Source organism: Halichoerus grypus, chromosome 11 (genome assembly GCF_964656455.1).
Source record: "Halichoerus grypus chromosome 11, mHalGry1.hap1.1, whole genome shotgun sequence".
Taxonomy (NCBI): Eukaryota; Metazoa; Chordata; class Mammalia; order Carnivora; family Phocidae; genus Halichoerus; species Halichoerus grypus.
Genome location: NC_135722.1, coordinates 35,043,980 through 35,066,587, shown reverse-complemented (window position 1 = coordinate 35,066,587; position 22,608 = coordinate 35,043,980). Strand labels below are relative to the sequence as shown.

At 38.6% G+C, this 22,608-nt stretch overlaps 1 pseudogene across 1 annotated transcript in view; it reads left to right on the top strand.

Moving 5' to 3' along the window:
- LOC118551433 (ribonucleoside-diphosphate reductase subunit M2 pseudogene) overlaps positions 1-22,608 on the top strand; it is a 258,417-nt pseudogene that overhangs the window by 32,535 nt on the left and 203,274 nt on the right. The window contains exon 2 of the transcript XR_013442386.1: positions 14,299-14,375. The product of XR_013442386.1 is annotated as a ribonucleoside-diphosphate reductase subunit M2 pseudogene (transcript). The remainder of the gene's footprint in view (positions 1-14,298; positions 14,376-22,608) is intronic.

Sequence of the window (22,608 nt, the reverse complement as noted above, 5' to 3'; positions counted from 1 at the left end):
TTTGGGATTCTTCAGTAGCTTCTTCAGTAGCTTCAAATTTAAACCTCCAATGTATTACTTTTATGATAAAAGAACCACCCTGACCAGCTCATGAAAGGAAGAAATACTCTCCAGCTCTACTTTTTATCACTCACAGTCTTTACAAAGAAAGAAGATTATATTTAAAATGTTTTACTTTTTGCTGTTCTTCTATTTTATATGTTTCATGATAATACCTTTTTTAAAAATATAAGGACTTATCCACCTCTAAATTCCTTGTTGTTTTCCTTTTATTCTTCCTCTAAGATTCTTTCAAGAAGATGAAACATTAAATTAAAATCTGCAGATACACTTTCTGACGTGTCCAAATTAGGAAAGAAGAAATGCATTGAAATGTTTCTTTTGTTGTACTTTGTGGACTTTTAAAAAACTACAGTTTAATTTTCATATCATCTTTGTATATTCAGTATTCAAGTTTTTAATCCTCCAAAATAATAGGAAATTAAAATTAAACTGCTTCATAACTTTGTTTTAAACTTTTGTATTAGCAAAAACTTCTAAAAATTGTTACTGGTTCATTTGGCATTCTGAACAGTTCTCTGTTAAATATCTCAAGTGCATCTATTTCTCACCAGCCATTCTATCTCCTTCATCCTCTAGCCTTTGCTATCAGACCATTAAAATAGCCTGCCAATAGTTGACTTTTCTTCCTTCCTGCTATCCTCAGATCTCTTTTCTCTCGTGGGATCAGAGCCATATTTTATAAATGCAAATTTGGTTATTTCATTCCTGTTCTTAAAACCTTTCAATAACTTTCCATGGCTCCTAAACACCCAAACAAACCTTAACCACACCATTCTTTCCAGTCATTTTCTATGCATTTGCTATACCACTTTCCTTAGATTATGCTCCTTCCTCCTAAAGATCTGGTACAAGTCTTCTTTCAGTCAGGAAAACTACTCTCCTGCGTCTCCACCTATGTGTCTAAGTGTTCTTAGGATCAGAACTCAAACATCACTTTCTCCAGGAAGCCCACCTGATCACCGAGGTCTAGGTCAAGGCTCTCTACTGTGTGCTCTTACAAAGCTGAATACTTCTCCTTTGTGGCACTACCCTCTGTAACTGGACATGATTTATGGCAGATACATCGATCAGTGTCTTTTTTTGCACTAACTCTCATGTAAGCTTCATGAAGACAGAGGAGTGTTCGCTTTTCTTACTATTGTATTCCCAGAGAGTAAGAGTGTCATACTTGACATGTGGGATGCTCTCAATCAATACTAGTAGATCGATAAAATTAATGATCAATGATAAAAATCAGAGGCTTCTGGAAAGTGTAATTGATTTGATGGGTTCAGAATAGTTTCCATTGGCAAGATGTTTACCCTTAAGAGAATGTCAGGATGCAGGTCATTACTATCTTTCAGTTATCTACAAGGCTGTTGGTGTGAAGGAGGGGCTCCAAAGTTGATTCAAAACCAAAAGCTTACAGGAGGACCTAAATCCAAGATTTTAAAAACAGAGTATCTGAAAATAGAACCAATTTCTGTGGTAGGTAAGGAATGGCCTGCAACATAAGCTAGTAATCCTTTGTTGGGGGGCAGAAAAGGGAATTCCAAGGTCAACAGGTTAGGTGGCCTTTGAAGTCCCTTTGAGCTTTGAGATTCTATGGAAGTCTGATTTGTTATAAAGACGATTTGTTTTTCCCCCTGCTGATTGCATTCTGAGGCCAATGTTGACGGGGTTGGGGATTAGAGTTCTCTTTAGAGTCTTGGGATTAAGGGTTTAGGACTTTAAAGAATAAGTGATTTCCTAGCATGATCTGTACCATCAATTTCACCTTAAACTCTTATTTTCAACCTCTTCTTGGGATACACTTCATACAAAATATAACTAGAATTTATTTCAGACATATTACTTTCTCTGATAACTGAAATGTCTATGCCAAATTACATTTTTAATCTTTTACTTAATCACTGATAATATTTACTGATAAATTTTTTAGAATAGTCTTGGCTTTTGACTTTGTTCAATTTCCTTTTAGGGGGTGGGATACGTTCTGTATTTTAAATATATGAATCTTCTTAATTTCATCTATGAACATAAGTGGTTAATGAGATCTTTTGTTTGGTGAATTTATTTTCAGTCTACTGCAGGAAAAAGGTTCAAGATCTTTACGTTTAATATACTAACTCATCACTTTTTTGCCTACCCAGATTTTATATCAAACTATAGACAAAAATATTAATTTATCCTCAGGCCTCATAATATATAAATTAAGTAGTTCTTAACATTTTTCTTGGTAGATAACACATGAAACCTACATTTTAGGAGTTTTTTTTCAATCAAGTGAAGTCAAACTACACTAAGATACACATTGCCTCCATGTTTTCATTAAATCAAAATGAGGAAACAATCTCAAGGTTAATTAATAGGATAAGAGTTAAACCACGTAAAGTGGGCCACATGCAGCCTTTTAAAAGAAAGAAGTATAATTGATACTGACATGGAAATATGTCTATGATATATTGTTAAGAGAAAATACAAGGTAGCGAGCAGTATGTACAGTAAGTTCACATAAAAAAAAATAGTATGTAATTGCATCAAAAGAGGTCACAAAGGTTTTATCCAAACTGGTAGCGGTGGTTATCTCTGGACAGACGGATTGCCTGGGATGGCTAAAAAGCTGAAGGGTCAGAAACTCCCTTTTTACACATTTGATTTACTTCCTGGTGGACCAGATTTTCCCCATATGCATTTACCTTTAAAAAAAAAAAAAACTTAAGAAGGACACAAAATAATACTATCTCATGTTAACTTTCTTCTATCAGAAGGAAGAGGGGAAATGAATCAAAGCCAAACAGACATCGATGATTTTCATTTCCCGGGTGCACTGTCAAAATTCAGAGTTCTGTTGGGAGAAGAAGAATAATGAAATCATACGTACAGATCAGAATATACAAGCACATGCTTCTGAATCATCCTTGCTCTTGTTTTTATCTGCTCAAGGATAAGCTCAAGACTTCTGAAAAGTCTCTTTCCACCTCAACTTTTTATGGGCTCGGGATTTCCTACCACCCCATCTCACTCTGTCGTTGTCCCGTCGGATTGAACGCTACAGTTTCCCTATGTGGCAGGAATGTTAGAACACTTTGCTGCCACACGACGTGCCTTGGTTTCTTTCAGCTCAAACAGACCAAAGCAAGACACAGACCATGCAAATGCATACATAGAAGAACGAACAAAGGGCATTTCTGATATGGTCTCTGGTAAAGAGACCAACTTAAATGAGAAGTTTGTCTTGGAGAGGCATGGAATGAGATTTTAAATATTTTTGTTATACAAGACAGGTATATACTTATAGTCGTGGTACAGTGAAAAATGTAGGTGAATCAGTAGGGTTGCATGCAGGAAACATGAAAAGTATTGTAAGCAGAAAGGCATTTAATACAAGATATTAGGGACTTACACAATTGTTGGAAGGGATGAAAGAACGGTTTCTGGGCCAGACTTTCTGGACTGGTTTCCAGAATAATACAGAGCTGATCCACAAGGGGAGCTCCTGTCTCTGAAGCAGCCACCACCACGTACGTGCTGGGACAACTGCCTCTCACACTGGAGAAAAAGCAGCTGAAGCTGTGATCCAGATATTAGCAAGTGAGACTGGGAAGTCACTTGGTGTTTATACCGGAGTAGTGGGACAAGGACACGAGTGCAGCTGCAGGAAAGTCTCCTGTTTCTACATCACCAACAACAACAGCCAACGGGGGGGTGGGGGGGGTGGGGGGGTGGGGGAATGGTCATTTCTTCATTCTGCCTTCCAAATCTCTCCCAAGTACTGGTGGCACATAATTTGCATCCAGAATGCTAGCGGCATGATACTGGGCGATCAAGAATATTGGGGGATCTAGATGATCGCTTTCCAGACCCTCCAAATTGAAAAAGAGTGGAATGGGGATTGAGAGTCAAATATCCACCACACATAGAGAACTTCCAAGAAAGAAAAAAGTCACCAATAATATGACCATCCAGATAAAATAGCTGTTAATATTCTGTCACATATCTGTTATTTTTTCCATGTGTGCTCATCTATTTATCTAACCATCTATCTATCTCATCTATTCAGTTGGAACTAGTTATTATTTTTCTGGCTGGTTCAGCAGAACTTTCTACTCTTTTTCAGGTAAAAACAGTATCCCTTTTTCTTTTAAGAAACTCTGCTTCAATCCATCTATGTTTTTCTGGCCAACAGATCTTACCGCCTCCAACCCTAGTACCCCTAAGTCCCATTTATAGGTTATAGGAACCAAAAAGTTCATTTTTTCCTCCTCATTATTCACCTCAGTTTTTGTAAATGGTATCTGACAACGGATGTGTGTGTGTGTGTGTGTATCATATATATGATCATAGACTAGGACATACTTTGCAACCTGTGCTTTTCATGTATAAATATGGGAAGAGAGAGAGAGAAGAAAGAGAGCGGGGAGGGAGAGAGAGAAGGGTTTATTATGAAGAATTGGCTCATGTAATGATGAAAGCTGAGAATCCTAGATCTGTGATTTGTGAACTGTAGACCTGGGAGAGTTGATGGTATAATTCAGTCCCAGTCTGAAGGCCTGAGAACTAGGGGCCAATGGCTTAAATCCCAGTCTGAGGTCCAGAGAAGATAAAATGAGATGTCCCAAACTCAAGCAGGCAGGCAGGCAGCAAAAAGACGTGAATTCCTCCTTCCTCCATCTTTTATTCCCTTCAGGCCCTCAACAGACTGGATGATGCCCGTCCTCCCTGGGTAGGCCAGCCTGCTGAGTCCACTGATTCAAATGCTACTCTCATCTGAAAACACCCTCACAGGCACATCCAGAAATATCCTTGAGATATTTCTATTCGTTAATTGGACTGAGGAAAATCTAGAACTTCAAGGTAATGATATGAATTGCTTCATGAATATTGCCAATATTAAGATTCAGCAGCAAAAATATTACATGTTGTTTCCATTTTCCTGATTTACTTTTTCCCCACTATTTAAAGCAGCATTTCTCAATAGTTAGTCCTCCTGTTGTGGGGACTTTTTATCAGTCTTTTACCCCTGTGTCTTTCTGTGCCCCTCACAGGACAAGTTTCAACTCCTCTTCTTTGTGGCTCTCTCCTCTTTCCCTCATCCTCACGCTTGGCGTTTTTGACGGCCTGAAGTGTCGTTGGTTTTATGGGAAATACTAGCACATATGAAATAGTGTATTAGGAGATAGCAAATGTAAAGGCTTTAGCATCAGACACACTTGGGTTTGAAGACCAGCCCCATCTCTTATTAGTTGCATAATCCTGGGAAGATTTCTCTGAATCTCATTTAGTTATTGGTGAGGATTTTTACCAGTGATCATCTATAAAAGCAAGGTGTTTAGCACACAAGAGGTTAACATTCAAAAGATAGATTATCAATATAATTAGTATCCATTTTCTGCAGTCTGACGAATAAAACATTAATGAAAGCTTGTCCTATACATTACTGTAGTATTACTACTGCCGTCATGTTCTGTCTTAAAAGAGCAATTGCTACTCACAGTGCTGAGCTGTTTTTTTTTACGTGAGGATTTATAAAATGTACTTATTTGAGATGAAATAAGGCTGGCAACTCAGGTTCAAGTTTTCTGGAGTAGATGATCCCAAGAAAAGTAAAGCTTCACCGAGAAGTTTCTATTGTGTGGGGGTGATTTCAGTCTGACCTATTCCATTCACACAGACAGTGGCCAAGTGTGTTATGTGGGCAGGATATTGACTGACGACTGTCGGTGCTGTGATAAATGCTGTTTTAGATGTCTATCCTAAAGCCTTCTATTTTAGCAGATATTCCAGCAAGTCAGCAGCATTTTTTTATGGTGCAGTCAGAATAGTTTTCAGCTGAGTCCGTCTTTCTTCTTCCACATTTCTCACCATGGGTTCCTCAGAGTTGCGCGCCCCATACAAAACAACGTTTACATCCGCCTGTGGCTCATTTCTGTCCACGTGCAGCCTTCTCCCCAGAATGGGCCGTGCTGTACTCCAGGATCCTGCAGAGAAAGCACTGGTATGATTCACCTCTTCCTGTGGGTGTCTCAGCTCTGCGGCTGCTTTGTCACCCCTGCCTTTTATTGCAGCCCAAACGTGGTGAGAGGAAATAAGAGCAGACGTGTTGTTTCAAGTAGCTGAACATGATTTCTCATGGGAGAGTAACCAAAGGGCTCCTTCTGCAAGCAGGAGATTGCAATTTTAGACTGCATATGCAATTTGCAAAGGTACGAATACTAACTATCCTCTTTGGATTAGACTCAAATTGATTCCACACTTCTTTCTGTGGTTATTTTGTGAGAAAAAGGTGGAAAGAACAAGGCTAGCACGTACACTGCCATGCTTTTCTCTACTCCTGAGCAGTGCTGGGGTGGCAGACTTGTTTGGTTGCACATCCAAATGCATCTCTTCCTTTCTTGCTAACAGGATTCCAAATGGGTTTGGGTGGTAGGGTGCCCAGCATCGTGATAGTTTTTGGTGTGGGAGTTGGAGGCCAATGAGATGTAAGGTAAGTCTGCAGAGGATATCCTGGAAATAATTTGCCTTTCTGGGAAAAGCTATGTAAGCAGAAACCTATTTTGTCCATGCTGCTTTTTTCTTTTTTGTCAGGGTCAAAACATTTTTTTAATTAATTTTAATTACAGCATAATTAACAAGCAATGACATAGTCTTATTCAATAATTCCATATATTAACTTGGTGCTCATCAAGTTAAGTGTACTCCTAATCCCCTTTGCCTATTTCAACCATTTCCCCCACCCACCACCCCTCTGATAACCCTCTATTTGTTTGCTGCAGTTGAGTCTGTCTTTTGGTTTGTCTCCCTGTTTTTCCATTGTTCATTTGTTTTGTTTCTTAAATTCCACAAAAGACTGAAATCATATGGTACTTGTCTTTCTCTGACTGACTTACTTTGCCTAGAATTATATACTCTAGGTCAATCCATGTAGTTGCAAATGGCAAGATTTTATTCCTTTTTATGGCTGAGTAATATTCCACTGTGTGTGTGTGTGTGTGTGTGTGTGTGTGTGTGTGTGTACACCTCTTCTTTATCCATTCATCTATCAGTGGATACTTGGGCTGCTTACATAATTTGGCTCTGGTAAATAATGCTGCTATAAACATAGGAATGCATATATCCCTTCAAATTAATGTTTTTGTATTCTTTGGATAAATACCCAGTAGTGCAATTACTGGATCTTAGGGTAGTTCTATTTTTAACTGTTTGAGGAAACTCCATACTGTTTTCCACAGTGGCTGCACCAGTTTGCATTCCCAACAGTGCTTGAGGGTTCCTTTTTCTCCACATCCTCACCAACATTTTTTGTTTCTTGAGTTTTTGATTTTAGCCTTCTGACAGGTGTGAGGTGATACCTCATTGTAATTTTCATTTACATTTCCCTGATGATGAATGATGTTGAGCATCTTTTCATGTATCCATTGGCATCTGTATGTCTTTGGAGAAGTGTCTGTTCATGTCTTCTGCCAATTTTTTAATTGTATTATTGGGGTTTTTGGGTGTTGTGTTGTATAAGTTCTTTATATATTTTGGATACTAACCGTTTATCTGATATGTTATTTGCAAATATAAATATCTTCTCCCATTCTGTAGGTTGTATTTTAGTTTTGTTGGTTGTATCCTTCACTGTGCAGAAGCTTTTTATTTTGATGTAGTCTCAATAGGTTATTTTTGCTTTTATTTCCCTTGCCTCAGGAGACATTATCTAGAAAGATGTTGTAATGGCCAATGTCAGAGAAATTACTCCCTGTGCTCTCTTCTAGGATTTCCATGGTTTCAGATCTCACAATTAGATCCTTACTCTATTTTCAGTTTATTTTTGTGTGTGGTGTAACAAAGTGGTCAAACAGTTTCATTCTTTTGCATGTAGCTATCCAGTTTTTCCAACACCATTTGTTGAAGGGACTTCTTTTTCCCATTGGATATTCTTTTGTCTTTTGTTGAAGATTAATTGACCATATATTGAGGGTTTATTTCTGGGCTTTCTATTCTGTTCCCTTGATCTAGGTGTCTGTTTTTGTGCCAGTACCATACTGTTTTGATTACTGTAGCTTTTTAACATAACTTGAAGTCTAAAATTCTGATACCTCCATTTTTGTTTTTCTTTTTCAAGATTGTGTTGGCTATTCAGGGTCTTTTGTGGTTCCAAACAAGTGTTAGGATTGTTTATTCTAGTTCTGTGAAAATTATTGTTGGTATTTTGATTTGATTGTATTAAATGTGTAGATTGTGTTGGGTGGTATAGACATTTTAGGATTTGTTCTTCCAATCCATGAGTATAGAATATCTTTTCATTTCTTGGTATTATCTTCAGTTTCTTTCATCAGTGTTTTCAGTGTATAGGTCTTGGTTAAGTTTAATCCTAGGTATTTTATTCTTTTTAGTGCAATTGTAAATGGGATTGTTTTCTTAACTTCATTTCTGCTGCTTGATTATCAGTGATTAGAAATGGAACAGATTTCTGTACACTGATTTTGAATCCTGTGACGTTAGGGAATTCATTTATCAATTCTAGTAGTTTTGTGGTAGAGTCTTTTGGGTTGTCTATATACAGAATCACGTCATCTGCAAGTAGTGAAAGTTGTACTTCTTCCTTACCAATTTGGATGCCTTTTATTCCTTTTTCTTGTCTGATTGCTGTGGTTAGGACTTCCAGTGCTATGTTGAATAAAAGTGGTGAGAGTAGACAGCCATGTTTTGTTCCTGACTTTGGGGGAAAAGCTGTCATTTTTTCCCCATTGAGTATGATGTTAGCTGTGGGTTTTTCATGAAGGCCTTTATTATGTAGAGTTGTTTCTTCTAAACCAACTTTGCTGAGAGTTTTCATCATGAATAGGTGTACTTTGTCAAATGCTTTTTCTGCATCTGTTGAAATGACCATAGGGTTTTTATGCTTTCTTTTATTGATGTGATGTCTCATGTTGATTGATTTGCAAATACTGAACTACTCTTGCATCCCAGGAATAAATCCCACTTGATCACTGTGAGTGATTTTTTTTTTTAAGATTTTATTTATTTGACACAGAGACAGCGAGAGAGGGAACACAGCCAGGGGGAGTAGGAGAGGGAGAAGCAGGCTTCCCGCGGAGCAGGGAGCCCGACGCGGGGCTCGATGCCAGGACCCTGGGATCATGACTTGAGCCGAAGGCAGATGCTTAATGACTGAACCACCCAGGCGCCCCCTGTGAGTGATTTTTTAAAATGTATTTTTGGATTCAGTTTGATAAGATTTTGTTGAGGATGTTTGCATCTATATTTATCAGGGATATTGTCCTGTAGTTTTCTTTTTTTGTGATGTCTTTATCTGGTTTTGGCTTCAAGGTAATGCTGGCTTCATAGAATTTGGGTTTTCTTTACTCTTCTATTTTTTGGAAAGTTTGAAAAGAATAGGTATTAACTCTTTAAATGTTTGGTAGAATTCACCTGTGAAGCCATCTGGCCTTGAACTTTTATTTGTTCGGAGTTTTTTGATTGCTGATTCAGTTTCATTGCTGATGTTCAGTCTGTTCAAATTTTATATTTCTTCCTGCTTCAGTTTTGTTAGGTTATATGTTTCTAGGTATTTATCCATTTCTTCTAGCTTGTCCAATTTTTGGCATGTAATTTTTCATAATATTTTCTTACAATCATTTGTATTTCTGTGGTGTTTGGTTGTTATTTCTTTCATTTCTGATTTTGTTTATTTGAGTCCCCCCTCTTTTTTTTTAATGATTCTGGCTACAGGTTTATCAATTTTGTTGATCTTTTCAAAGAACAAGCTCCTGGTTTCTTTAGTCTGTTTTATTGGTTTGTTGTTGTTGTTGTATTTTTAGTTTCTATATCATTTATTTCTGCTCTAAACTTCATTATATCCTTCCTTCTGCTGGTTTTGAGTTTTGTTTTTTTTTCTCTTTCTAGTAAATAAAGGTTAGGTTGTTTATTTGAGAATTTTCTTGCTTCTTGAGGTAGGCCTGTATTGCTATAAACTTCTCTTAGAACTATCTTTGCCACATCCTAAAGTTTTTGGACTGTTATGTTTTCATTTTCATTTGTTTCCATGTATTTTTTAATTTCTTCTTTAATTTCTTGGTTCATTGTTTAGTAGCATGTTATTTAAACCTCCATATATTTGTCCTCTTTCCAGATTTTTTTCTTGTGGTTGATTTCTAGTTTCATAGAGTTGTGGTCAGAAAAAATATATGGTATGACTTCAATCTTTTTGAATTTGTTGAAACTTATTTTGTGGCCTAATATGTGATCTGTTCTGAAGAATGTTCCATGTTCACTTGAAAAGAATATGTATTCTGCTGTTTTAGGATGGAATGTTCTGAACATATTTGTTAAATCCATCCAGTCCAGTGTGTTATTCAAAGCCATTGTTTTCTTGTGGATTTTCAGTCAACATAGTTGACTTTTGCATTCAGTCAAGTCATCTGCAGTGGCTCTCTTTGCCTGTTGGGGGCAGTGTTTGGTCCCTGAGGTGTTAGTGGGCTAGTCTGGGGCTGCCTTGGGCTTGAGTTGAGTCAGACCAGGCATTTACCAGAAATGCAGTAGCACCATACTTTAGGGTGCTTTCCCTGTGTTGTTCCCTGAGAAGCTTTTGGTGGGCAGGGCCTAGAATCAGAAAAGCTGTCTGCCCCCCAGTCCACTGCTTGAAGCCACAGTCTGACTGATGTGTGTGGTTATCTTTCCTTCTCCTCATGGCAGGAGTCACTTTGGAATGGTGCTGGCCCCTGTTGGGGCTGTTTGCAATTTGCCAGGCTTGTGGCCCTGATTTGAATGGGCTCTGGCCAAGGGCATATTGGAGGGGGAAGATCCAAATGTGCTGGGGGGTGGGGCACACAGTGACTGCAGGGTTTGTGCATCAGGGAGAGGGGATGTGCAACGATCGCTGAGACCAGGGCCAGCTGTTTAGATCCACAAAATGTGTGTGGGCAGGGTGTGCAGTTTTAACAAGGTGCATGCCTGTCCTCCGTGGGAGGGGATCCACTGTTGCAGCAGCTAGAATGAGGTTTTGAAAAGTATGCAGGTAGGAAGGTATGATGTTTGCAGGGTTTATCCTGGTCTTCTGAGGGAGGGGACTCATACAGCTGGGACTGAGGCAAGTGTGAGTGGAAAGGGTGGATCTACGGCGGGGGGTGGGGGGGTGGGGGGTGGGGATGGGAGCATAGGCGGGTGGGGGTGGTAGCAAGTTAGGTAGTGACTATCAGCACCAGGCTGGTTTTCACAAGTTGCTGAGTGTTTATGCTTTCGGGCAGGCGAGGGAAATGGTGCCTTCCAGCTCCTTTGTTCCTGAAGAGTCTCCCAGGGATCTCTGTCCCTCTGGGACATGCTCTGAGATTAGTAAACAACTTTCCTTCCTGTATGCCCCAGACATATTTCAAACTGCTGCTTCTATGCTCTATCTCCATAGACTGTTGTGCTGTCTCTTTAAGGGTGGGGACCCAGAAAATAACCCAAAGCTTAGCAGAACAAGCTCTTCCAGAAGCAAGCTTGATCATTTTTAACATTTCAGACTTTAAGTCACTCTGGTTGTAAGAACTCAAGAAATTCAGCCCCTCTGGTTTTCAAAGCCAAATGTTACAGGGATTCATCTTCTCTGTGTGGGCTCCCCAGTGTGATCATCTTTCTCTCTCCCTTCTCCATGCCTGTGGGTCCCTCCCTCCAGTGGACAGTCCCATGGTCTGTTTAGCTCCCCACTGTGTCTTTGCCCTTCCTACCCTCTTTGATGTGGCCTCTTCTCTAAATTTAGTTGTGGAGTTTGTTCTGCTAGTCTTTGGGTTATTTTCTGGGTTATTTACACTGATGTAAGTGTTATCCAGTGGTATCATTGGGAGGATGTGGGCTTGGGGTCCTCCTACTCCTTCATCTTCCCAGCCACCAATTCACCCAGGCTTCTTTTTTCTGCTTCAAAGGCTGTTGTGCCCCAAGCTGTGGCGGCAACCTCCCTGCCATATTGGGATTCATTGCCAAGACAGGGATGGCAGAGAGAAAATTTGGAAAGAGTTTGGATCTTTGATAATAGTGCTGAATGTCTGCTCCAACACCAGCACCTCCTACCTCTAGACTTCTGATTTGGTATGATAGAAAGTGCCAGTGTTGTTTTAACTGGTTTTAGTTGGAGATTTTGTTCTTTCAGGGGCAGGCCTTCTCACTGATGAACATGGTATTTGATATCCTTTTTGATTTTTGGAGCAGGCTGGGTCATCATTTCCCTGAATTTGTGCCCGGATGTAGTGGAATAAAACTGAGTCAGGAGGGATGGGCATCTGAAGCATCCAGATGAGGAAAAAAGTGTTCACATGAGTTCAAGTCAATTTCCAAGAAACTTAGAGATTCAAAGCCAAGGAAAATCCTAACATCCAAGTACACCTGAAGCTGAAAATAAAACATAAAACACAGAAGATCAGAAGTCCCTGTATGGGATAGCAGAAGTAAGAGTTGGGTCAAGTGAGATAATTAAGTGTATTTCCATGAAAAAGATAGGATGCCCAAGGCTGGTAGTTATTGGATGCTTTCTTGCCCCCTAAGGAGTGTGTGATCTTGGCTTAAAAGCACAACTTCAGAGAGATAAATGAGTCTTCTTTCTAACATCCCAGCATCTTTTCAATTCCCCTTTCCCTGAGCTCTGAACTACAGAAGGCATCTTGTGTTAAGAAGCGGATTTCTAGGTTTCTGAATGAAAAGTTCTGCTATGTGATTTTCTACAGAATAGCTCTTATTCTAAAATCACCAGCCAAAGCAACCTTCTGTTCAGAAACTGGTAAAAATATGATTAGGGAATGTTCATATACTGTGCTTCATATAGTCAAATTAAGAAGCTTTTCCCAAGAGCCTTTTATGAGTTTGGCACTGGACCAGTTACCATCTTTCAAGGATAACACCCAGCGCCATATTGTACAGGAACCTTATAAAATTCACATCAAAATATAGCAAAGGGCGCACTTTCTTTTTCTGTCAAGCTAGCTTTTCCCTTTAAAGGCAATCTTTATCTGTCAGAATCAGTAGAATTTGTTTCTCTAATACAACATGGAATACCTATCTATGGTGTTTCTCTTCCAACAAGTAGATGTCAGTAAGGGGTTGGCCAGTCTCTCTACAGGACAGAGCAAAAACACTCACCTGGAAACAAATTATATGTATTTCTTAGTCATTTGTCAAGACTTCCTGAAACATCTGAATTTATGCATCAGCTACTGTATCAGTCAGGACTATTAAGTACAAGCAACAGTAATAACTAACTACTCTAAGCAGAAGATTTATGGAAAGCTTATTGGCAGCTGTCAGAATCTCTGAAAATGATACAAAACCAAGGTTAGAAGCTATGTAGCCAATAACAGTTCCCCAAATGACACTGAAGAACTGGTCTAGATACCACAGCACTGACTTGGTCATAGTTAACCACAGTTTACTCTGCAGACACCATTAACAGTGATCCGTGGCACTGTCTTTAGATCTGCAGTGTAGCTTACCGATGACGGAACCTTTCTGCTGATGGCAGCCTCTGCAGAATAGACTCTGTAGTTAGTGGGTTTTGCACTACTAATACATGATTCAAAATCTAGGATGCGTATATGTGATTGGGGGAGAATGGGCTACATCCCTGAGCCTCAGTTGCAAGAAAGGCTAAGAAAACAAGCATTTGAAATTTTCTTTTGTTATAATAGAAAATGGGATTTGTCTCACTAGGTAGGGATCTCCTAAACCAGTGATTTAAGGAGTCATTTAGTCATACCTGTAGATACTTTTTTTTTTTATTGTTTATGCTTTGGCTTGTAAGACATCTGGTATTTTTTCCAGGCAATCTCTAAATCCTTATACCAGTAAAGAGCTGAGTATTTGTCCCTTTGAGAGTTCTAATAGAGAATATGCACCTACTGTGGCCAAAACTTGGATTTGAACCAAGTCTACCTGACTGTAAAGTTTATGACTTTTCACTGGAACAGTTTATAGTATTTTACATGTACATAGGCTGCTGGAAATATTTTTGGCTACCATAGTTTGTTCCTGGATTGCTAAATTCTCAGATCTTTCATTGCTAGTCCATATCCTGTTATTAACTAGGTAGACTTGATCAAATTACCTATCTTCTTTTTGTCTTCTTTTGCTCATCTATAAAGTGTAGATAATTATTCCTTTCACAGAGTTTGCTGTGAAAATTAAATTAATGAATGCCTAAGAAGCACTCAGAATAGTGTCTAGAATGTAATAAATACTCAAAGAATGTTGATTATTATTATTTTCTTAAAGTCCTGATTTTCATCTTTTTTTTTTTTATAGTGAAAATTTCTCTTCAAATAGAATCTTCACTGAAAACCCAAAATGGAAACTGAGTAATAGCAGAGCTGCTTTGGGAGGTAAGATGGGAGGGAGTCCTCATTTCACTCAGTCTCAGGTCTCCTTTAAGGCATGTCCAATAGATGATAATAGTTCAGATTTGTCAAACTTTTACTCTGTACCAGGTTCTGTGCTCAGTTTGTTTGCATTTTTTCACTTATAAGTACAGTGACCCTGTGGGATAGGTATTGTCTCCATATACAGATTTGCTTGTATACGGGTGATGAAACTGGGGCTTCCTGAATATCAGTAACCTGCAAAGAGTCACATATCCAGTAACTGTCAAAGTCAAGACTGGAGCCAGATCTGCCTGATGGCCCTGAATCAAATGTTCTTAACCATCTCATTGCACTGCCTACCCTTATAGTTCAGATGTCTGGTTTTAAAACCACTGTTTTGATGAATCGGGTCATTCTTGCACCTTGCAATGATGAAATATTGGTTGGACTCCTGGATTTTAACCAGGAATCAATTTGGAGAACACTTATTTTTTTAATGTAAATTTGGAAATCTCTATAGTATTAAATTATGTGAGATATGAATCCAAAGAAGGTGGATCCACTGGGATGAGTATAAGTAGTAGGCATGGAAGTGAAACAAACACTCTGCATGATTATAAAAGATATCTAATTAACAAAGAAGCAATAAAATGCTCAGTTTAGAAGAGTAAAATTTTATTGAAGCTTATTTTTGGGGGGTCAGTGTTCAGCATCATAAAAACTACAGGAAGCTACTGGAAACTTTTGTGTGGAGAAATTTCTATTTGTCTGAAAGCCGGAAACTTTGTGATATCTGGTGATGGGCAACCTCCTGCTCAGAGCAAGTGTTTTCATGATAGTCCCCTTGATAATCATTTATCTTCTTTCTATAATGAATCCTTCAGCAAGAAGGGACTCCCTTAATCCTAGGTGTTGCCATCTTGTATTCTCTTTCCCACTGATATCTGGAAACTTGTCAGGGGAAGGCACTGTTTTTCCTTTACTCCTGCTACTTAGGTGGCAGGAAAGAAACTCCCAGACTTCCTGCATCATAAAGATCACAAAGCGTATGGCCATCTCCCATCTTCCTGACCCAGGCGTAAAGGGAGAACTGGAAGAAATTGTTGGAAGAAATTGTTTCAGGACCATGGACAGAGTAAACAAGATGATCATTGTGCCAGGAGAAAAGATGTTTTAAGAGACACAAGTTACTTGAAAGAAGATAGCTAGTGGAATCAATGCCATGATCTTACTCTCCTTTGGCAACTGCTGGGGATACCCTTTGGGTAAATCCAAGTGGAAGCCAGAAAGTACCAAAAGCTGTTGATGTAGGTCATGTGAGTCAGCCTCTGAAGGCAGCAATCAAGAAGAAGATGGGTAAAAAGTAGACTGAATGAAGGAATGTGTGTGTGCACACCATACACACTTAGTGAAAATCCACTTCATGCCAGTTATTAGTGCAAAACCCAGTCCTTGGCTACAATAAAAGAATTTTTTTTTTTTTTATTTTCAGTGGAGCTGGCCTTGGCAAAAAGTTTCTTGCATTTCATTGCAATTAGTTATAGCTCTAAATCAGCCAGGTAGAAAAATTGAAAAGTAAGCTAATTTACGTCTCAAAGTTTGCAAATAATTGTATCAGATGCAATTGCGGAACAAAAAGCTCAGTAGTCTCCCAGGAGACAGTTTTTGTAATAACATAATTAAAGCTGGAAGTCATAGGTACTGGAGCAAATGATCAGAAATATATTATCCCTCTAGTCCTTCAGCATGGATGGTTTTCAGACTGACCTATACCTTTTGCATAGATTGGGTACATTTTTCTTCCACATATTAACTTTAGTGATCTACAGTGGGTCTAGCTGTATAGTGAACCAGTGAATTTTCATCATGAGGAGTAGTCCAGCTAATTTAAATGCACTTCCAAGGGAATTCAAGCACATTGTCCCTAAGGCTGGGAAAATGTGTTCCTTTCTGGATATCATGTGTGTATAGCTGCAGGTTTGCACTGAAGGAGATTTTCAAGGTTCCTGCTAAAGGGACCTAAGTTTCAAAAGTTACATAATTACAGTGAATTCAGCTTCACTATCCCTGAAGCTTTTAACATTTTCCAGTTTTTAAAATGGTCCTTAATGGATATGCATGGAACTTGTTAAATGGATTATGAGATAACCTTGCCCCTGACTTTGAGGGTGTCAGGGATAATTTGGTGACTTGTTTATTGTGGTGACTATAATGTAAGTTATCATATTCCCTGAAACCATGCCCTCCCTGGTCAGCTCTTGGAGGGAGACTGAACCAAGGGGAATTCTCAAAGGACTTTCAGATCTGCCTCCCAGCTCAGACTCCCAGCTTTTAGATAATATGGACATCTCACCAGGCTCCAGTCCCTGAAGGACATAACCCTGCTCATTACAACCAGTAGCACTATATGTGGTCAGAAACAGGAAAGGGACTCTTTGACCCAGAGGAGCTGATCTATCAGAGAAGTTCAAATAGGAAGTACAAGGTATTTGTTACAACAGCACCCCAACTTCTCAGAACCAGCTTTCTTAGTCTATTTGGGCTGCTATAACAAAATACCATAGATTGGGTAGCTCAGAAACAAGTGAGAAGTTAACTGTGACAAAAATGTCTTTCTCGCTGTTCTAGAGGCTGGAAGTCCAAGATCAAACACCTGTTATGTTAAGTAATTATTTGTTAAGGTTTCAGGTGTCTATAGCTAAATAAATTCTTAAATTTCCATGAGTCTCTTAAGATCATTTATTCTTTAAAAAAAAGTCACATAAAGATGATTGTGCACCCCAAATGATCACTTCTACTAACTGTAAGAAATATTTCATTGATAAATATCAATGTAATTGACAATTTACATTGAAAAAAATTTTTTTGGTGTTGAAGGCTATCTCAACCTCTCCCAACTGATAGAAGATGACTACAGTAAGAGTTTTTCCACAGGCATATTTTGGAAATTTCATTGATATGTACCCCTTTATGAATGAATAAAATGGTGATAAATGTAACTATAGAATTTACCAAAACAAAGTTAGAAATATCCAAGAAACAGATACTTGAGAAGGAAATGAACAGAGATATAATCCCTAGGCATATGGGGACTGAGAGACAACAATCTAAAAAAAAAGTCTAATATTGGTCATTGATTTGAGAGTTGCTTTTTTGGATATCCACATGTTATGCACCTGGCCATTGTGGTATGTAATAAAATGAGGGACTAAAACTTCTTGGACTATATGGTCATTTGAGTGCTTTGGTTTTAATTAATCAGATTAAAAAGTACATAATTTATTTATGCCATGTTATGACCTGTGCTTATAACAAAAGCACCATTTCCCAAACAATATATTAAGAATAAAATAAATGATTAGAATATTTTGACCATTAGTGTACTTAAAATTATTTCTCCAAGCTTTATTTACATTTTAATTTGATAATGAACAAATAAGGAAAGCAGACCTATGCTGCACCTGCTAAGGAAGTCTCAACTGTGAGCACCAAGACATGTTCAGTCAGCTGCAGCTGCCAAGAATATGGGGATAGAAATGATTCTCTATGACTTTAAGTCTGGTTTATACCTTTCATGTTGCCTTCTATCTCCAAACATGAGTATGCTCCACAGTTGGATATACTTTTTCTACGGAATGTCTACATCGTGCCCTATATGCTATGGCTCCTCGCCATCTTTACTACTCCGTTGTTTACCAAAGCTGTAACACGAGGCTGCCTTTTTGGTTTTGCCCAGTGGAAACTCAGGTATCACATTCTGATATTTATTGGGATTCTAATAACAAATGCCTACGGGAAATTGAATGCTTGAGTGACAGTATTATTTTATTCCTTTAAATGGATTCAGTTTTTCATCTCTTCATTGTTTTTATGTAAGGCAGGAGAACAAAGAGGGAAAGAGAGAGACAGAGACAGAGAGAAAGAGGGAGAGAAAAGTGAAATAATTAGGAGGGAGAAAGCCAGTTTTATTGCCTTGTGAGCAAGTGAACTTGGGAAATGTCAGAAACGGAGCCCCACTGTCCTCATCTGAGAAATGGAGAATATTGTAGTTACCTCAGAGTGGTTGTTTAGAAAAATTGGTATCATGTATTCAATATAGAAGGCTCAAAATGGGCACTCAAAAATTAATCACTTCCTTTCTCTCTCCTGTGAGGGGCCAAAATGCACACAAGCAGACAATACTTACGGTCCTTCAGTTTCAACTGCCTCAACTACAGGGTGTGTATTCTGGGTGAGTGAAAGTGACCCAGTGTTCACGTGTCACCAGGCAGCATGTAATCAGGCTCAGACTGCAAGGATGTTTCTACTTTAGGCCTAAATTTCCTGTTAAATCTTTACCATTTTTTGGTTTGCATGACTAATACAACTTCCGGCAATATACATGACTGAAGCATAATAACGAGAGAGAGAGAGAGAGAGATTGAGTATAACTGGGTATTGAGAGAGGATTCTGAGTTTCCATTGGATTCTCATGTTGTCTTCATGAATACACACATATATTTAATTGCAGTCTTGTCTGCTCTATGTTTTAATCTTTTTATATCACAAAGTTCAGCTAACCTTTATAGATCACTTTCTACTTCCACATGGGTAAAAGCCACTTCACAAAGCCCTGGAAATGCATACTCTTTCATTTTTCTCTCAGTTTATAGTATATTGAGATCAAGCTTGAATAAAAGTAGCTAAAATTGAACTTCATTCATTCATTCATTTACTCAGGCTAGCTAGCCTTTTCCTGCCTACTTTATTTTGCAGTCAGACATGCTATCGACTATATCCTGTCAGGGGCAAATGTTTTTAAACTAAGTCAGTTATGTATAAATTACATTATTTAAATGTATTTTCTTTTTACTAAAAACAACTGTTTTACCTGTTGATATCCTATTAAGGCACTCATTTTTAAGAAATTATTTTAAAGAAAACTATTGTAAGGATCATAGTTTTCAAGATAGAAAATAACTTTGTGTGTTCAAGTTTATAAATTAGTCAGCCATATATATATATATTTTTTAAGATTTTATTTATTTATTCATGAGAGACAGAGAGAGAGAGAGGGAGGCAGAGGGAGAAGCAGGCTCCCAAGAAGCAGGGAGCCCGATATGGGACTCGATCCCAGGACCCTGAGATCATGACCTGAGCCGAAGGCAGACGCTTAACCATTTGAGCCACCCACGCGCCCCAGTCAGCCATATATATTCTAAATTGAAGTGCTTTCTTTTATCATTGAAGATAGTAATATAGCAAATTGAATAATATTTTCAAAAAAGAAGAAAAAAAGCTTCCATAATTTTGCTCTCCTGATGACATTCTCACTTTCACAGAAGAAAGTTGATTTCCAATCCACATACATGTGCATATTTTAAATAGTTGCAGTCATCATGTCTGCAGCATTTCTGATTTTGAAATTTTATTATACTTTCTCCTGGGTCTTAAGAGACTTCATAATTATGAATGATTATGTTATATTACACTCTGTTGATTTAGCATATCAACTTTTTCTTTTTTATCGGACATTTATGTGGCTTTTTGTTTTAGTTCATCCCTCCCTCACTCCCCCCTTCCTCCCTTCCATCTATTAATTAATTAGTTAATTAATTTTTACAGTTTATACCTTTACAAGTCATTGAGAAATGAAATATTTGTACTTTTTTTTAATGCTTCATGGTATTTTATTCCCATAAGCTTCAGTTCAGAGTGCTTTAACAGAATACCATAAACTGGGAAGCTTATAAACAACAGAAATTTATTTTTCATAGTTATGGAGGCTGGGAAGTCCAAGATGAAGGCACCAGCAGAGTTAGTGTCTGCTGAGGACCTGCTTCTTGGTTCATAAGCAGCCCCCTTGTTGCTGTGTCCTCACATGGCAGAAGGGAGTGAAGAGAGCTCTCTGGGGTCTCTGTTATAAGGACACTAATCCTATTCATGGCAGCTCCACCCGCAGGACCAGTTATCTCCCAAAAGGCCCCATCTCCAAATACCATTACTTGGGATTTGATTTCAACATATGAATTTGGGGAGGGAACACAACCATTCCGCCTGTAGCACTTTATGAAGTCTCATGAGTGGAATTACAGCACCAAAGAGTTTGAATGCCTACATGGTTCTTTCTGTGTTTTGCTGTATTTTTTCTAAATTAGGAATAGTGCTTTTGAAAATCTTTTAAGTTTGGAGAGGGCAGTGAATATACAGAAATAGTCTTGGTTTTCACATCTAATGTGCTAGTCTGGCTCACCTGTCAGTAAGTAAGAAACTCACGAAATGCTGGTCTTTGCACCTGAATATTACCACAGTTTTTATTCATGTTGTTAATGTTATTGTCATTTTGTTGTTAATTTTAACATTTAAAAGAAGATTTAAGTCCTGGAGGCATCCGCAGTGGTTTGGCAACATCTCTGTGGACTGATTCACGAATCTGGGAACAAAAAATTCCCCTTGTCTAAAAAGATTTGCTTTCAGTACATTACTATAGATTATATTCTCTCTTTTTTCAATGGTCTTAAATTTTAGTTTTAGAAATTTAGATACAGTAAACGTGATCTTTTTTGGTCGTACAGTTCTAGAAATTTCACTGTATAGATAGATTTGTATAACTACAACCACTATCAGGATACAGGAAAATTGCATCACCTCCCCAAATGTCCTTGTGCTATAACTTTTTATTTACACTCCCCTGTCAACTTTAACTCCAGATGATGACAGGTGTTCTCTGGCACTGCAGTTTTGTTAGCTCAAGAATATCATAAAAATGTGATCATATAAAATGTAACCTTGGAGACCGACTTCTTCTATTCAGCATTAGATTTCCTGTTTTTTTCCTGTTTCATTTGTCTGTATCCCTTTTCTTTTTCTTTCAATTTGAGCATCTTTAATATCACATTTAAATTTGTCAGTATATTTGATATATGATGTAGGTCTTTGTTAGGGTTCGAAGCCGACGGCCAAGAAAGAATTCTTGAGACGTCTTTGGAGCAAAAATGTGATTTTATTAAAGCACAGGGACAGGACCCATGGGCAGAAAGCTGCACTGGGGTCATGAGGAGTGGCTCGTTATATACTTTCAAGTTGGGAGGCGTTAGGGATAGCGTGAGTCTCTAAGGAATTTTGGAAGCAAGGTTTCCAGGACCTCGAGAGGGCTAGCTATTATGGCTGGGAAGAGGTCATTTATTACCGTCTAATAAAACCTTAGTCATGACACCCTTCAGATGTATGTTGGTGGGCCATATACTTGGGGGGTGATTGCCAACGTGTACCTTGGGGGGTTTAGAGATAAAGGAAGCTTCCAAAGGAATTTTTATACGTTAAAGTAGACTTACAGGTTTGGGTGGGGGGTTCAGGCTAGGATTGCCTTTTGCCCTTAACAAAGTGTTAACGTCGAGGCAGTTGAGTCCCTAGAGGAAGGTCACTCTTCCTGTTTCAAGGACTTGTCAGTGGGCTCTAGGTAGTAAGGAAATTTAATAATTTTTCTTCTGCCTTTGTTTCCCACGTCAATATATGTATTTTGACACAGCTTTTTTTTTTTTTTTTTTTTTTGAGAAATAAAGAGAGCACATGTGAGTGGGGGGTAAGGAAGGGCAGAGGGAGCGGGAGAAAGAGAGAGAATCTTAAGCAGGCTCCACACCCAGCGCAGAGCCCTGTGCCCAGAGCAGAGCCCTATGCAGGGCTTGATCTCACGACTCTGAGGTCATGACCTGAGCCGAACATCAGATGCTTAACTGACTGAACCACACAGGCACCCCTTGACACAGTTTTTTAAAAGAGCAGGTCTGCTGGGAAAAATTCTTATTATTTTCTCATTTGGGAATGTCTTTATTTCATCTTCATTTCTGGTGGATGTTTTCACTGAATATAGAATTCTGGGTCGACATTTCTTTGCATTTAAAATTGTTTCACTCCCTTCTGGCCTCCATGGTTTCTGATGAGAAATTCTCAGTCATTTGAATAGGTTTTCCCCTGTGAGCAGGATTTCTCAGCTCTAGCATTATTGATACTTTGGGGCCTAACTATTCTTTGTTTTGGGAGGCTGTCCTGTGCATTGCAAGAAGTTTAGCAGCATCCCCTGCCTCTACCCACTAGATGGCAGTAGTACCTCTCCCCCTGTCGTGACTATTAAAACTGGCTCTCGACTTTGCCTAGAGTTCCCTGGGTGGGTGGGAGGACAGAGTCACCCCAGGGGAGAACCACTGCCCCTAAGTAATATGTCATTTATCTCTGGTGACTTTCAAACATTTTTTCTTTGTCTTTAGTTTTTGGCGGT